The sequence below is a fragment of the Cygnus olor genome, chromosome 15 (genome assembly GCF_009769625.2).
Source record: "Cygnus olor isolate bCygOlo1 chromosome 15, bCygOlo1.pri.v2, whole genome shotgun sequence".
NCBI classification, from domain to species: domain Eukaryota; kingdom Metazoa; phylum Chordata; class Aves; order Anseriformes; family Anatidae; genus Cygnus; species Cygnus olor.
In genome coordinates this window covers 17,657,180-17,674,325 of record NC_049183.1, presented here as the reverse complement: position 1 = coordinate 17,674,325, position 17,146 = coordinate 17,657,180, and the positions used below count along the sequence as shown (strand labels likewise).

The window sequence follows — 17,146 nt, the reverse complement described above, 5'->3', positions numbered from 1 at the left end:
ACTCCAAGCACACAAAGCAGGTTCCTGTGCTCTGCAGGGCATGGCGTTTGGTGTGCATGCTCTGCCTGCTTGTACAGCTGAGCATGAGCAACAGAGAACACCTAGACCCCCTTCTGCTCAAATGAAGGATGCAGATGTCTGTATTGGGGCTGGGAAAGGGAAACAAGGCTAGCCGAATTCAAGGTTACCCTGATGTGAGTTATGGTCTGCTCTCTTCACTGTGTGCAAAAGGTCTGACCTTTCTTGATATGGTGTGTGCATGCAGTGAGGTCCTTCTGAGCAATTCCATGGGACACTCTGGACATTGCCTGTATACATAATTGTCAAATGTGCCCTCTGTATTAATCTCTTAAGTTTATGTACCTTGATACACATACCTCGGTAATGTCAGGAAAGAACTACGAATTATACAGTAAAGTTGTTTGCAGGATAAAAGTGTCAAATCATGCAGGATTTATAAAATGCAGTGATGGAATCTGGTGTGATGAAGCCTCTCCAAGAGCACTTTGAGCAGTAGAGGTAATACCTCCCAGGGGAGCATGACATGCTCCACTTGCATTTCAGAAGGGATATGTGCTTGGGTGTTAATCCTCTGATGAGAAGGCTGTCAATAATTGATACTTCATGTATAGCTTTTGTACAAAGCTAAAGGTCTTCTTGGAAGCCTTGAGATTAGCAGAATGATTGAATAATTGATAGTACGTGTTTTATATGATTTTGAAAAATTCACAGTGTATGTTTTCTGGGGAGGAGTCCAATTAAGATTGCAATTCAGCCAGCCCACCTCCCTCCTTGCTTCTCCACCTCCTGAATCTGGGAGGTGGGCAGGTACAGAGGGAACATACACATCATTTGCATTGCAAGAAAGAGTGAACTTAATGACAACACCTCATTTGCATTTTTACTGAGCAGAATGGAAGTAGAGAGAAATGAGGTAAATGTCCCCTCCAAAGCCTAAGGACATCTTTACTTTCATGTGTCTTCCAGGAAACCTAAGCTATAGGGCAACCTGTTTTCCTGTGCCTGGGGAGGGGGTTGCCTGGGGAGGGGGTTGCCTGGGGAGGGGTCCCCTTACACATTGCCAGGGCTGTGTGATTCGCTATGCCCTGGACCAGGCTGTGTGCAGCCAGTGCCTTGACGATGGGATCACCAGCTGAACCAGGGTGTACCCCTATGGCAGCGTTTCTGACCCCACTTCAAAGAGAGAGGTCTGCTTCTGCTGGCACTGGCACCAGCCTCGGCGGCACTGTGCATGCTGGAGGGAGCCCAGAGATCAGCTGGCAGCAACCAAAGTGTCCCATACTGACAATGCACTTGGCCGTTCCTTCTTTGTGTGCTTCTGATTCCAGTATCAATTGCTTGATCTATTAACTCAGCTCAACAAACAAGTCAAGTGTGATTTGCTCTTCACTCTTGCCTTGTGGCATGCATGGTCCCTCTGTGAGTGCAGGTGTTGGAGGTGGCACTGCACAGGATGGGTGGGTCAGAGGGCAAGGGCTGCCTGTGCCCACACAGCCCCTTTGCAGGGGGCCAGAGGTGGCTGCTGCAGCCCAGGACAGTGCCACCAGGGCAGGGGAAGGTGGGCAGCCCTGAGGTGACCAGGGCCAGAGCCCATGGGGCACCAGCACCTGCAGCTTGGCCCGGAGGGTGGTACTGGGAGCCAGCACCCTGCCTGCCACCACATGCAGCCTTGTGTGCTGCGGAGCTGTGCAGCTGCAGAGCCTTTTGGAGAGGGGGAAGCCCTGAGCACTGTTACTATAGTTACTGCAGGACTAAGGGTAACAGTCAGAGATTTTTAAAAATTGATTGTTCTAGCAACAGCTCTTCCTTGTTTGGCAACATCAGGCACATGATGTCAGCTTGCTGAGCTGGGGCCTCTGAAAATCCCTCGTCCAAGAAGTGTCTGGTGTACAGGAAGAGCGTAGCTCCTTACAGATGTGTGCAAGAGCTGTGAGCTGCGCTATGTGGAGGGGATACTGGAGAGTGCTCTTAAGGCTGGGCTGGTGGGTGTGCTTTGCTGTGTGTGCTGCAGCTCTGAGGATGGTGCAGACACAGTTGCTGTTGCTGGCTGGTGCATGAGGAAAAGGCTTTTTTTTTGATCTGGCTATTAATGGGTCACCAGTATTGAGTCTGCAAGGGTGCTCTGCGGGCTCCCATGGCTTTGCAAGGCAGGCGCCTCAAAGCTTTTACAAGCCACAGGGCCCGTCCTGCCCGCCATGCTGCCTGCCTGGGGATGCCGGAGCGGTGTCTCACGGGAGCCGGCCTACAGCTGTAAGGAGCGGCTGATCCTGGCCGGGAGGCAAAGGAGCACAGCTCGGTGCCCATGGCGAGCGGGGAGCTGGGCTGCGGTGCTGTGTGCGCCGCCTGGCTGGCAGAGACTTCCACCAGAACGCTCCTGTTGCTGCAGCAGCCGCAAGTAATTTAGCAGCACAGGGGATGCTGAGGAGCACTTCAGAACTGTTTCTAGAGCAGGAAAAGCCTGGCCGAAAGAACAACAAATACTGGATTTGTTTTGTGTAGAGAAAATGGCTGCTACAGTGTCAGGACATTGTGTAAAAAGTGTTTTCATGACTTGTAAATTAGCCCAACGGCTTGTCTTCCTCCTGTACTTCCTGCAGAGCTTCAGGGTGGTTTTATTCACAACACTGAGCACTGTTGCTAGGAGTCAAAGAAAAGCATGGATATTTGTGGTTTTCCTTTTCCAGACACCAAAACAGAAAGTTGGCCACATAGGCTGCATTCTGTGTAGATTCCACCTGGAAACAAACAGTTTTCACTGGGCAGTTGCAGAGCTTCGGGCCTGGAATGAAAAAAGAAATATTTTTTTCAGCTTCACTTTCTCTCTGTGGCTGTCCACCCATCCTATACAGAGGGCATTGTTCCCAAGTGAAAGCAAAGCAGCATCAGCCAGAAAAAAAAGGGGACATCAGGATGAAGAGAGCTCTGAGTAACCTCAGGAGGTAACGTGCCACAGACAAGCTTTGTCAGAAGTGCAGGGGTGAAAGTGGAGGTGTCCTTTGCTCCCTGGCAAACCCTGCTAGCGCTGAAGCATGGGCAGTACACGTCCGCATGGAGCAAGCACCTCTCCTGAGCTTGGGTCAGCCTCAGAGCAGGTCTCAGGCTTCACCTGCCTCGTGCCTGTCCTGCAAGCTTCATATGGGGGAGGTGGTGGTGGTGGTTTCCTAATTACCAACCTCATTGCTATTGCTCCCACTCCCCCATCCCTCCTCATCAGGGTAATCAACTGCCCATTGCCTTTAGATTTGTGCTCCCTCCCCACCCTCTCTCTCTCCTGAGGAAGAGAAGAGATAAAAGGGAGGGCAGGGGAGCTTCAGTAGTACTGTTGGTCTGCAGGTGCATGTGGAGGGTGCAGAGCCTGAGCCCAGTATGGTGACGGACCAGCCACTGCTTATGTCAGACAGTGAGTTGCACAGAGCCCTGGAGAAGAGAAACATTTTGATCATTTGCATTTCATGTGTGAGGAGGTTAATTATGATGATGGCAAAGACAGTCATTGGCATGATAATTTGATTAGAAGGGAACTTCAATTCTCGGAGATCTAGCTGGGGGCAATGTCTCTCTGAAGCAGCAGGGCTGCAGCAGTCTATGGAGGGAGGACTGGGGAGAGCTTTGGTATGATTTCATGCACCAGTTGGAGTATCTTTATCTGAGTCGCTGCCTGTGCTTACAAGTCCCTGACTGTGAGTGGGGTTGATAAGATCTTGAGGCATTTGTGTCTGTGCAGCGAGGAATTAGGAAAGGTACATTAACAAAGTTATTTAATTTCTATGCACTTGTGCCAAGAGCGTGGGTGATAAACAAGAAGATTCAGAACTGCTCATTTCTGAGAGCCAATTTGAACTATTTTTTATTGCTGAGGCTTGCTGGGAAGGTTAAACAATTGGAAAGTTAACACTGGAAAAACTATAAACAGAAAAGTGACAGGTTATATGTCTCTGTGAAAGACTAGAGAGGCAAATGTGGCGGAGAGTTGGTCTACATTAAAGTGGCGTTTCTGCTGCTGGTAACTCAGAAGAAAGCGATCTCAGGTACGTAGATATGGATGTCCTGGTATGCAAAGCAGGATGTGGGGTGGTAGTGGGTGTTTGCTGTGAAAAACAGATTGTGCGATAGGAGGATCACCTCTGTGCAGATCTACAGAATGAGGAAGGAAAGATCAGGTTTGCATTTGATGGATGTCCTATACTGCCATAATTAAAATGGCCTTTTAATTTCCAAAAACCATGGAGGATGATTTCCTGACTCGGGAGTTGTGACCAGCACAGGAATACTGCGTTAGCCCTCATTTTGACAAAGGGGGACTGGTTGCAGAACTAAACCTTTGTGGTAGCTTACATGCAAGGGATTGTGACTTAGCTATGTCTGTTATGTGTGACCGTAATAAAATCCCATTCAGTAATATGGCCATACACTTGGTGTTTTAAAATGGCTAGCTTCACAGTGTTGAAAATAATTCAGGTGTACAATTTGGGAACAAGGATTTCAGGAGGAAGATATAAATGAGTGAAAGAAAACAGCTGAGAATAATGAATGTAAATGAGAAGCAATGTCTTATGGGATGTTGATAAAGGGCAGAGAAAACCTCACTGGGAAGTGGTGATGCTCCAAAGGAGAAAGGTGTGCTCTCAGCCAGGCTGGAAGGGCCAAGTCCTTTCATGGATACAGTATTATAAACAGGCAGATGTCAGGTTCTCATATCAGTGTGGCTGGAGCAATGTGTCCAGTTCTGCTGTCCATGTGAAGGTGGAAGCTGGAATGTAAGAGGAAAAAATAGGAAGAACTGCAAGATGATTACAGGAATGAAATTTTGCCATAAGGTGAGAGCCTGAAGGAGGGAGATTTTTTTTCCTATCAAAGTAGGGCTGAGAAAGCAACTTACTACTCCTAGAAGTACTTATGTAGGGAATCAAACCCTGATAGCAGACTGCTTTGTTGCCTGGCAGACAAAAGTCTAACTACATGCAGCTGAAGACAGACAAGTACATATTAGAAATAAACTACACAGTGGAAACTGAGTGTAATTAAGCACTGAAGTAATGCACCTAGGATTTCTTCATTAGAAATGCTGTAGAGAAGATCAAATGTCTTCTTTCTAAAAAGATTTGTGGTTGTTCAAACTGGTTTTAATCTCAGGCAGTCTGATGGCCTGTGCTTGGCATGAGGTCAGCCTGGGTGATCATCAGGTCCTTCCTTGCCTTATCTGCATATACATTTGCATATAATAGGTTAAAAATGGTCATCAAAAATCAGACTGGCAAGGCCAGAGCACAGGGGATGCTCCAGATAAACAGCTGGATTCTGTTTCAGAATGAGATGGCTGGGGGACTGCAGCAGAGAGCAGCTCTGGTCCTGGTGGTGTTCTTAGAGGGGCGAGGGTGTCCTGGGGAGAGGCAGGAGCAGCAAAACAATGCCAGGTATGAGGGTCTTTAAGCAGTGCAGGGGGGGAGTGAGGGGCTGTGCCTGTGGATCCTCCCTGGGGTGGTGCAGTGCTGCTTCTGTGACTGATGCTGTGTGTGGGGGCCACCTCTCCTGGCTGCTTGCTGGCAAGGCTGCTCTGCCGCAGCAAAAATGCGTGCCTTGGAGAGCTCCTCTCTGAGAAGTCTCTAACTTTGCTTCAGACAGCATCCCTTGTTGATGTTATTTTTCCTCTGGCAACTCTTCGGGGAGGGTGGGGTGGGGAGTGAGGAGCATTAGAAATGCTGACACTGAGATATTCACTGAGCCCCAGACCTGTGCAGGTGAATCAAGGTTTCATTTACCTTTGAATGCCCATCAGGAATTTCCCCATCTGTTTCCATGGTTGACTACTGGTGCATTTCACTTTGTATTTAAGTATTCTTATCTGTATTTGTCATGTCTGTGATAGTCTCCCCCAGTTTTTAGTAGCTGTCATTTTAAGTTATGGCTGCCTAGAATGGATTATATAGTCTTATTTGCATGGAAGAAATACTTGAGTACATCAACATGTCTTGAATGCATAAGATTTAAACCACATGAGTATGCCCATTTAATGTATGGGAATAAGGAGGAATGAAAACAGCGTTATTGCCATACTGCTCTTTGAGTAACTTTCAGCAGAGTTGAGCCTCAGGGACTTCTGAACTTGAGGTTCCAGCATGTGCTCGTGCTGCCTGCTGCATCTCCCCTTCCCCAGGACTGTTGCAGCTCCAAGCTCCTCTTGGCTGCTTTGGCAGCTTCCAAGCAGATGGAAAATGCAGTGGCTTCCTCTAACATAGAAGGAAGCAGACCCCCAGGTTCACAATGTGAGGCTGTCTGGAGCAGGGGCTCTTGCCAACAGCTGTGCTTCGTCAGTGGTTTTTCACTATCCTGTGTTGTGCCTGGCTTCTCAAAAGCCCTGCAGGCTTTTACTCTGTTCTGACAGTGTCTTAATGCATCAGTAAGACCAAGAAGGGCAACAACTGTTTAAGCATTGATCTTACTCTCTGGAAGGCAGCACTTTCCTGCTCTTGTGACTCACTGTGATCACATGCGCTAAATAAATTGCACCCCTGGCCTTGTCTTCTGGGTTAGAACATGTCTTAATCCAGGACTGTCCTGTCTCAGTACTATGAAGCAAGTTCTCTAAAGCAACCTGTGGAGAGCTGGGTTTGGTGCTCAGAGGGTGTCTGCAGAGCTGCTGCTTCCCAGGGGCCAGTCCAGCACCTTCCCCTTGTTTCTACCAGCAGCAGTTGCTGATACTCTTTTGATGGTCGTCTTACACATCTTTGCCAATATTTGCATATTCTGCCTCTTACTAGTGTTTGTCCACACTTACCTTGGTTGGTAGAAACCTTTGAGATGGAGGCATGGTATGAGACTGTGGCATTGTTCTCTGAATCTGTTCTTTCTCTATATGCTTCTGCTTTGGCAGGTGTGAGGCTTAACAGGGCAGTTAAACAGATTTGCTACTAGTTAGAACCTTGCATAGTTTTTTGTATGCTTTTCTTCCTCTGTACATAAATGCACAGGCATCTGAGTCAATCAGTGCTGTACTGTTCCAGCTGCTGCACAGCTTGCTTTATTACTACTTAACAGAAACTTCCTCTCCTTTTGTCTCTCATATGCAGCTCTTCATCCTGCAGCAGTTTATGGGCTTGTCAGTTCTGGAAATATTTGGAATCTTCTCCGCTCCTAGACGCTTCCTGGCTGCTCCTCACTCTCTCTGCCCAGGTTTCTAAGTGGTTACACCTATGATATGTTAAACTTTTGAACCCTACAAGTGCAGCCACTTTTTAAAGGGTTGATTTATCTTCTAAGTGCTAGGGGACAGAGTGGTTGGTCCTTTCTGACTGCTTCTCTCTGTAACATATCAGTTAATTTGCTGACCTGCAGTACCATCAAGCCCAGATGTTGTGGCCATGGTCTTGTGCATAGTGTATGACTGAGACATGGAGCATGAGCACAGCCTGCACCCCAGAAAACTGACAGGAGAACATTATTCCTCCACTTGAGCTGCTGACCTTTAGCATGGGTCTGTCTAGAGACCTTTGATAGATCAGCAAGGATCACTTTACATTGACAAATACTCAATATGGTGCCTTGTGTAAAGGGCTTTTCTCCAAACTAAATAACTTTCAGATTCTCCTGCTTTACAATTCCCTGCATTCCGTTCTGTTTTTGACTTGTATTGTTCAAGCTCTGATTCAATTCTACTATTGTGCAAATCAGGTGGCTGGATATTCTTGTCCACTGATTCATGGCTGGTACCACAATGCCCTCTGACATGTAAAATGCTCCTCTGTGTGAGCCAAGATCTTGCTAACCTCCCATGCAATGCCTGCAGATCAGAATATGAACAGAGGCACTGAGTGACACTTGCACCTATTCCTTCAACACCATGATAGCTCCTGTGGTGGCATTTAAAGTGTTCTTAGTATCAATATTATTCCTACCCACATGGGCAACTTCTTAGAGCTGACAAATTGCAACGTGTTCGCAGCTCTCTGCCTTTTCCTGGAGCTAAGGCTGGAGATCAGATTTGGAGAGCTTTGACTCCATCCAGAAAGCCCACAAGTATGGAGGAGGCACACAGGTGCAGGGCTGTCCATGACAGTGCTTGCTCTGTGGCTGTTGGGGTGCCCTGCAGAGGGCTTTCCTTCAAGTCTGCTTTGAGGCCAGTCCTCTCCCCTCTCCCTGGAAAGGAGCTATTATGTCCCATGCTGAGCGGCACCTCCCCAAGCACTGGAAATGCTCCAAAACATGAACAAGCCGCCTGAAAACTTGGCAAGGGGGTCTGTGGGTGCTGTGAACTGAGGAGTGGAGCCATAAGTGGCAGCGAAGTGTGTGAAGGTGCCTGCAATCCAGCTGTGCAGACTGCCTGGCAGTGCCAGGGCCCTTGTATGTTCAGAGTCAGGTGGCACAGCTAGTCAGTGCTGCCTTCTGTGCCAGGATGCTCAGCAAGTACCTTAGCCTGGGGGGGAAGTGGTGGTGAGGGGCCCCCTCTGCTGTGCAGTGTGGAGGGGATGGTTGAGCCAGCAGCAGCCTGAAGCTTCTGCTTCACTTCCTTGGCTAGCTATGAAGCACGCAGAGCTCTTTCTTTGCAAGTAGGTGGCCCTTGGAGAGTCCCAGCCTGGTGGATTGGAGGAAGAAGGGTGTCTGGTGCTGTAGGGAAGGTTGCATTCATCCCACCCACAGAGTTCTGCCCTTTGCTGGGCTATGGCTGGGGACTCAGCAGAGCACAGGTTCTGTGGGCAGGAGCATCCTGCTGGGAGCGGATGGGGAGCAGAAACTGGGCTGCATTGCTGGGCAGATGGTGCACAGGGCTGTCTGCTCATAGGCGCTTCTGAGAGGCTGGGGATGATCCTTCAGAAAGGCTTCTCTTCCCTGTGGGGCTGGTTTTGTATGTCACCCTGCTGCTCACCTGAGCAGAGGAGCTTATGAAGTGGTGGGTTCCTTCTGTGAGCTGTAAAGAGTGATGTCTGGAGGATTTTGCAGTTGTGTTGTCATTAGGACTTACATGGGGGGAAAATGTGTGACTGTAACTGGGAGGTGAAATCTAACAGCTTGTCTCAGCTATTATTATACATGCCAGAAGCAGTAATGATTAAAGGGACTGCACTGTGAGGTAAAGAGATGCCATCCTGGAACCAGATGACTGGGTGATACAATTAAGATAAAGAAATCACATATTGTTGGAAATAGGGAAGTAGAAGTGATGAAATGTGTGATTGGGAAGTGTGGGAACAAGATGAAATTAAAGAAAAATTGCAATAAGGAGCAGAAAATGAGCAGGACTTGGAACAAGAGATGCAGTTCTTGAGAAGATAAGAAGAGCAGAAATAAATTGAGAGCAAACATCCCTGGCATAGAAGGGGAGACATACAAAAAAAAATCTTTCCAAACTCTATTAAAAATGAGTTGCTGTGCTAAAGTGAGAGCATTACAATCTAAAAGAAATGACTATTAAACCATCAGTCTCTACAGTCGTGTGCTCAAGGAAGGACAGGGCAGATGCTCACAAGTTTGAGCTATGCTGGTGTGAGTTTTTTTTGTTTGCAGAAACCAAAACCTGTGTAATTACTGTGTGTCTTGGAAATGGAGCACTTAGGATTTGTAAACAGGGACAATGTAGTAACTTACCCTCCAGTAAGGGCTCCATGACCACAAATAAAGCAAAGACAAATGCTTCCCAGGCATAGCTGTTCCCAAACAAAAGCTTTCTCTGGAAATGAGCAAGGAGCTGGTGGCACCCAAAAGGTGATCAAGACCACAAATGCCTGGGTGGCACAGCTGGGTAGCATTTGGGCATCAAGATGTGTGTGATGGGGATACCAGTGATATGAGAAAAAGCCTCAGGGCAGGGTTCTAGGAGGCATTGCTAGGCTTTACTGGAGAAGTTAATGGCTGCTGATGGAGCAATGCTAGGTGCATATGCCTATGAGTTTGTGCTGTTACAGCTCTGCAAAAGCTGGAGGGAGACCTGACCTGTCTCCGCAGAAAAATGTGCAATTGGAGTTGCTGCTTTTGACTAAGATATGTGATGGTGAGTGGTGTAGCTGCTGGAAAGATAGAGACTGAAAACCCCAATGAGTGTGATGGTGTTGGGGACAGCAGGCAGCTGGGGTGAAGTGCTGGTCCCCTTTGGCTGAGCTGGTCATCTGGCAGAGCTGCTTGTTTGGCACAGCTCCTGGGGCTCCCTGCTGATGCTCCCAGGTGGCAGTGCTGGTGGACCAGGCTTGCTGATGGTTCATCTGCTAGGTCTTCCCCAGGAGCAGTCACGCTGCAGGACCCTCCTGCATGTAGTGCTGTAGCTCTCATTGGGCTGGAGTCAGGTCTGTGTTGAGGAGTAGATATAAAACATCCTTAGCACAATTTCCCACTGGCAAGATACATGCAGTCTCAGGAAGTGCCTGTACATGAGAAAGGAAAAAGTACAAGGCATAGTGATTTGCTATTTTTAAATCCTAGGGAGGCTTCTGGACTTTCTGGTGACAGGGCTGCATAAGCAGGTTGGTAGAGTTGAAATGTGTGAAAGGAATTCTGTCCTTGTGCTGAATACAAGATGTCTGTGCTGAGCTGCAGTTCTGAACCTGTCACTGCCAATGAGGAAATTGGCTGTCTCCAGAAAGCAGGAGGGATCTGCTGCTGTTAACAGCTTCCAGCAGGAAACTAAGCCTAGAAATACTTTCCAAGAGTGGGCATGTCCCTGGGGGCACAGTGCTGGCTATGCATAGCCCTGAGCTGTGCCCATGTGGGAGAAGACAGGGCCAGCTGGGACCTGTGGCTGCAAGGAGCCCTGGACCTCCATGGAGATGCAGCATCTGATGTAAGCAAGAACCATTTAAAAATTGTTCTCCCCTGGGCAACCCCCATGGTGTGGCACCACTCTTTGCAGGGTCAGGTGCCTCTGCTTGTTCCAGGACATGCCAGCCCCGTGGCCTCAGTGACCTACCCCCTTGGCTCTGTCTCCCCACACCCTATGGGTGGGCACATCTCCCTGTTCAGGTGTGTGACATAATGGCTTGAGCCTCCTGCTGCTGTAGAGGGAGGCTGCCTGGGGCAGATCTAGATGGAAGCTGTGTATCGGCTTGCAGCAGACCTGGAGACTGGGTGGTCTGGAGGCCTGGCACATCAGGTCCTTTCATGTGTCTGTACTATGCCAGAGAAGTTTATTGCATGCTTGCGGATGCTGCTTGCTGCACAGTATTTGTGAAGTGCAGTCCATGGGGGTTCCCCTCACAGCTTTGCCTGAGAGGTCAGCACGCTATTCTCCTTGAAATTACCAGAGGGCTGAAAGTGTCCCAGGGTGGTGACATGAGATGGATCCCTGTGCTTTGTCTCCCTACAAATACTGATTTAGAGATTTGGTTACAGAGCAGCAACAAAATATGTACGTAGTTAAATCTTAAATCTTGCTGATGTGGTAGTTTTGTAGGGGAAAGAGTGTATATTGTCCTCCTTTTGTGATGCTTTCAGTGACTTCTCACAAGCTTTGAGGAAGTTATATACACAAGCCACTGTCCTGTGCAGGCAGAAAGTTTTATCTAATTAGTGAAATTAAAACTTGAACTTGGTAGGTCTGAGAGACATTAAATGAGTTCAAGTTTACTTGCAGCTCCCAAACTCAAAGTGCAGTGTGATGTTCTGGCACAGAAACCAGCTGGCAGCCAGGTGCAGGCAGCAGAGGGAGACCCCTGGCAACCTGGAGGCACCTGTGCAGCAGAGCACAGTTTTGGCATGGTGTGTGCAGAGTGTGTGTTGGTTACGGGACTGGGTTTTGCCTAGGACAGTGAAATTGAACATTCGCTAATGTTCAAAGGCAGGTTTAAATCAGAGCACTTTCAGAAAGGCAGAAGGAGTGCTGTACTATCTGATCCTGTCCTGGCAGGCTGTACATGCCCTTCTCATCCTGCGCTATTGATTCAGTTGGTAGGTCCTGTTTACTTCTTGCTGTGTGCAGTAATGCTGTGGAAACACCATAAAACTCTAGTTGCTGATTCCAAGATGCATTTTTCACATGTCATTTTCTTCTTGACCTCTGCAGAGTTATAGGATAGAAGTGAAATTCAAATCAGGCAACTGCTTTATCTGCTTGCCCCGCATTTTTCCTCTCCAAACTGAAAATGAGCAAGTACTATGAAACCTGCACAGATGGATTGAGTCAGGGTGAAGATTTTAAACTTTGAGTAAAGTGTTGAAGCTAACCAGGAAAATATCTCCAACATGGATGCTCTGAACTGTTCAGGGACTCAGATACATCTTCCCCAAGACTTGCAGGAATTTGGCATTACGCCTTGTAGAAGGGACTGTGCTGACATCTATGATCAGAGCAGTGTGGGGGTAATGATGCCATAGGCACTGGGTGCTGGACATGTGGGCTGGCTTGTATCTGTGGCTGTCTACCTCTGAACCTTGTGTTTCTAATCATCAGAAATGTGTGAGCATGGAAGCATCCCTGGTAGGATGGCTTTATTGGTGATGAGATGAAAGATGAAATCTTATCCTTTAATGATCTGTCAATTCCAGCATCTTCTCCACAGACAATGTTTTGTATAGTGCACAGAAACAAGTACTGTAGCTCCCTGTAACTGAATTAATTTCAATTCATAAGCAAGAATAGTCTAATGTATATTAGGATCTAGAGATAAAGCTTGGCTGTGGTCAGGTAGACTTTTTTTTTGCTATGATGGACCTCAGGTGAGGGCAGGATAGTCTGTATGTTCTATGGGAATCCCAAGGCACTATCCTGTGCATTTAGCCCATATGAAAGTCCAGGGACGGACAACTGCACTGTGAATAGTGCAGTTGCAAACACACAGGGCTTGTTTAATTATTTTTTTGTGATTAATTGTGGATTACCCCGTTTTCTGAATTAATTTTGGGAATCCCCCTTGTCTCCTAGCTAACCACATGTTAGTAGTCCTCATCTGGTACTCTGAAGCTGTTTTTAAGGACAACAGTAATGTCTGTCAAGTAGAGGAGAGTGGAAGTCCAGTGACCCTCCTCCAAGGAAGGATGCAATGTTTATATTCTTTAGAAAGTCAGTGATGCTGAATGAGGAAATGCAAACACCAGGACAAGGACTTTTGGAGTTTTCTGAGTGTGGGGGAGAAGTGTGGTGAGCCCAATGTGAGTTCAGCAGTCAATGGGGTCCAGCGTGTGGCGACTCCTTATGACTTTGTGCTGACAGTGCCTCAGGTTCAAATAGTTAACACTAGTGAGCTGCTGCAAAGTACTGGAGTGCAATTATTTTGGTAGTGTCTGAATTAAGGAAACTTCCGTAGACTGCAGGGCTATAGCCTTGACCTAGACTAAGATCAGGCTGAAACAGTGGCTCCTGTGAGGGTCCCTGAGCTGTTCAATTCTGCAGCTACCTCTGGAGCCCTGCAGGAGCTGCAGCAACTTTGAAATGCTATGAAAGAAGAGCCTTTCCTCTCCATGTGATTCTGCATGTACATGCTCTCAGATCTGCTTGTTTCAATGCATTGATCTCGCTGCTGCCTGTGCAAGGGCATACTGAAACATCAAAGCTACCACAAGGCAGACACCCTTCTGTCCTGCAATCTCCAGAGGTTTGGGGATGGCAATGTTATGCAAGCCTCTTGCTGCCACGTTCTGTTGTGGGGGCTCGAGGACCTGTTGGCCCCCTCTGCCCTGTGTTCTGCCCTCGTGGTACAGGAGGGGTGAGGCAAGAAGTGCTCCCAGGTGCCTGTTCCCTTGTGGTGCTGGAGCTGCCCTTGCTGCCTGTGCTGCCAGGCCTTTCTCACTCCTTTGCAGACCAGTGTGTGTTGGCAGCTCAAACCTGCAACTCACTTCCAGATGGCACACAGAGCAGCAGTGCAGGTGGAGGGCTGCCTGAGGCACTGACAAAGCTGGCCTCCAGCCACTGCTGCATGGAGCTGTTTTCCCTGGAGCAGAGTACTGGGGTGGAAGAGGTGGGGTGCCCTTGGGCTGCTCATCCGTGGGTGCCTGGGGCACACAGACATGGCATATGGGACTTTCTGTGCCTTTGTGCATGTTTTTGTGGCTGCTGTGCTCTGAAGTGGTATAAACAGATCTACAGACAGGCCTCTGCACTGAAGAGGTAACTTCTTGTGTCCTGGTCCTTGTGCATAATATGTCCTGGGATCACAGATGCCTGAGATCAGTGATTCAGCTGTGATACATGAGTAGAGTGTTAAACTTTGGGGCTACAGGTCTGTTCAAGCAAGTCATGTGAGAACAGCTGTGTATACCAGCAAGCCTATAGTTTGGAAACAGGCATCTGAAGGTATAGCAGCTTTGGCCCTGATTCATCTGGGAGTAGTTCTTTGCTATGTGCAGTGTCCTCCCCATCTGCAGGAGATGCCTGCTCTGCTGGGAGAGCTCCCGGCTGAGCCAGCAGTGGCTGCTGCAGTGAAGAAGCCCAGAAACAGACACTGAGGAAGGAGGTGGTGGCAGACACCTGCGCAGTAGGCTCAGCAGTCAAAGCTCGAATGAAGGTCTCCTGGAGAAGTTTTTGCTTCAGATGACTTTAAAGCTTTTTATGCAATATCCTCATGCTTTTTGTAGGTACAGGTATAATTATTTCATTATGCTTTCCTGTGAAGTGTGAAAACTATCTTTACCAATCCTCTTAAATTAGTTAAATATAATATTCAGTGAGACAGGAGATAGAGAAATGTTAATTGAAACTAGAGAGGTGTTTATAGGGTGATACAGTGTGGCCAACTGTGTCTAAAATTAATGTTCAGGGTCCTTGATAGTGATTCATATTTCAGAGTTTATTAAATATTTCCAACAGTAGTCAAAGCCACATGGAGCGGTCCACTATGCTTGTGAATATCTTTGTGGATATATGGCACTTACCAGGAGTGGGCCAGCCAAAATCATTTTTAATTGGATCAGGTTTTCCCTGGGATACTGCAAGGACACTTTTGAGTGCTTTCTGTATTAGTGGGTTGACGGGCCTGTCTCATCCCATATATGTACTGGAGCCAAATTTTTTATAAACAGCCCTTTCCATTAATGGGATTTCCATGGGCTCTTTACATATAAATTGAAACCAAGTTTTTTCCCCAGAACAGAAGAGCCTGCTCATGATGTTGCAGGGTAGCATGAGCTCAGTTCCTACTTGGCCCCACTGCAAAAGCTCAGCCTGTCCTGCCATCAGTGGAAACCCTGTTTTGTATTACACGAGATGGCAAATCCTCCTCTGAGATCATCCCTGCCTGTTCCTGCTCTGCTACATGTCCCCCTTTGGAGGGAGGACCTGGGGACAGGCCAACGTCTTCCTACATCCTCCTACTCACAACACCTTGGCCCTTCACCACTGGGTGCTGCTGTGCTGAAGAATGTGCTTCCCTGTCTGGGGCCCCAAAACACCTGAAAGCTGCTGCTGGCTCTGGTTGCAGTGAGGTCTTGCTTGGTGCATCGCTGCTGAGCTTGGGCAAGTCCAAGCTGAGCCTTCACCTCTGCTTTCCCATGCAGCCACAGGGTAAAGGGGCTCTGGGCAGGGCACGGCTGCAGGGCATGTCACTACCTGAGGACCCTTTCATCTGCCAGCAGGTCAGGGAGGTCTGCATGTGGGCAGGCAGTTTGCCTCATCTGTGCAGATGTCTGATTCTTTTAGGGTAACCAGCGATGCACTAAAGTATTTCCTTTTCTTTGCACCTAGATATATGTTGGTTTCATACATCTCTCTGAATAGCAGAAATTAGACTGTCCTCCTAACGTTTAGTCACCAGGCAGCTCATGCTAGCCTGGAGATATCTCTCTAATTCACTGCTGGGGCCATTCAGTTACACATGCTGCATGGAAAGGAAGATGAAATGCAACTTAGCAGCTGATGAGTGACAATGATACATCACAGGCGACAGGCTCAGCATTTCTGCAAATCTTCTGCTTGCCTAAGGCACCAGAAAACATTTTAAGCTATTGAATACTGCAGCCAATAAGAGGCTGCAGTAATTTATTGATGTTCCCAGCTTGCCTTATTCCTTTCATCTATCTTTGCCTGCCCTGGAAGGCTGATATAACTAATGTTGCTATTTTTTAATGAAGTTAGGTGAGCTGTTCACCTTTCACTAGGAGGACCTGAGCTCTTTATTTTTAGGGTCCTGACAGTAATGAAGGTCAAGAAGCAATCTTCCTTTGCTTTTCCTTGGCAAGAGGTGCAGTGTGGAGATGTCTTTGTGGGATGGAGCTCAGCGCTTCCATACAAGTGGGCTGACCAGCCTTCTGTGAGCTGCTGCTGCAATAGTTGCATGTCGTTGTGTTGCTATTAGTTTCTTTATGCACGGTGCTGAAAATTCCTCCCTATCGTAGGAAGCCTAGCTACTCCAGGAATGTCAGCTGTTTGTGGAAGCTGTACTTTTTCACACAAATATTGAAGATGTTCAGGCTCTGTGTCTTTTGCTCTTTAGCATAAGGCTTTGAGGCTCAGATCTCATTGCCTTTTCAGTTAGGTCCACAGACTTGTGTTTCTGGCAAATGACATTTCACACAGCTACTGAAAACCAATTGAAGTGATTGTGCATAATCCCATTGGCAGTTTGTTAAACTGATCAACACATCCCATCACCATGGAGAGAGTCAGCGTCCATTGGAGGAGAATGTACTAAAGAAGAAATCAATTTCCCATATAGCGCCATCACAGCTGACACTAAACAAACTCATGTTAGATCGATGTCCTTCTATGAACTTGTAACTGGCAGGAGCTGCCAGGGCACAGACTCATTGCCATTTGTGCTATTTTTCCATCTTTGGAACAGAATGCTGTCATGGCACTTAGACTGCTCAAGCTGTCTGGTCTTCGTTCTGGTGTTTGCTTCTCTGATTTTGGACTGTGCTATTTATGCAACGTCTGGTTCACTTGATTAAAAACAATGGAATGAATTATCCTTGTCACTCTGGTAAGTCAGGAGATCCGCGGTGGAGAGAAGTAGTGTGAGGTTGGTGTACCAGCAAGTCCTGTCCTTCCAAATATACAAATGCAGATTAAATGATTAGCTTCCTTGGGAATGTCAGTGCCCCTGGACCTTTGAAAACACAGATGCAATGGGATTGTTTTTTTATGAAGCATTTGTTATCCATAACTTGAATTAATTTTTCTACTAATATTATGGCAGTAAGTGCTACTAAAAGAAACATTCAGTGATCTCAAATTCCAAAGCACATACCTCTGGAATATTTTCAAATTATTTAA

General features: G+C 47.5%; 2 long non-coding RNA genes across 2 annotated transcripts in view; one reads left to right on the top strand and one right to left on the bottom strand.

The window, feature by feature from the left end:
- Positions 1–1,764: 1,764 nt before the first annotated feature.
- On the bottom strand, positions 1,765–3,106 carry LOC121078734. Its single transcript, XR_005824713.1, has 3 exons — positions 2,953–3,106; positions 2,573–2,800; positions 1,765–2,479 (listed from the first exon to the last, which is right to left on the bottom strand). It is a non-coding gene; the product is annotated as an uncharacterized LOC121078734 (long non-coding RNA).
- A 251-nt stretch (positions 3,107–3,357) lies between these two features.
- Positions 3,358–17,146, top strand: part of LOC121078730 — a 33,789-nt gene continuing 20,000 nt past the window's right edge. The window contains exon 1 of the long non-coding RNA XR_005824709.1: positions 3,358–3,421. This is a non-coding gene — a long non-coding RNA (uncharacterized LOC121078730). The remainder of the gene's footprint in view (positions 3,422–17,146) is intronic.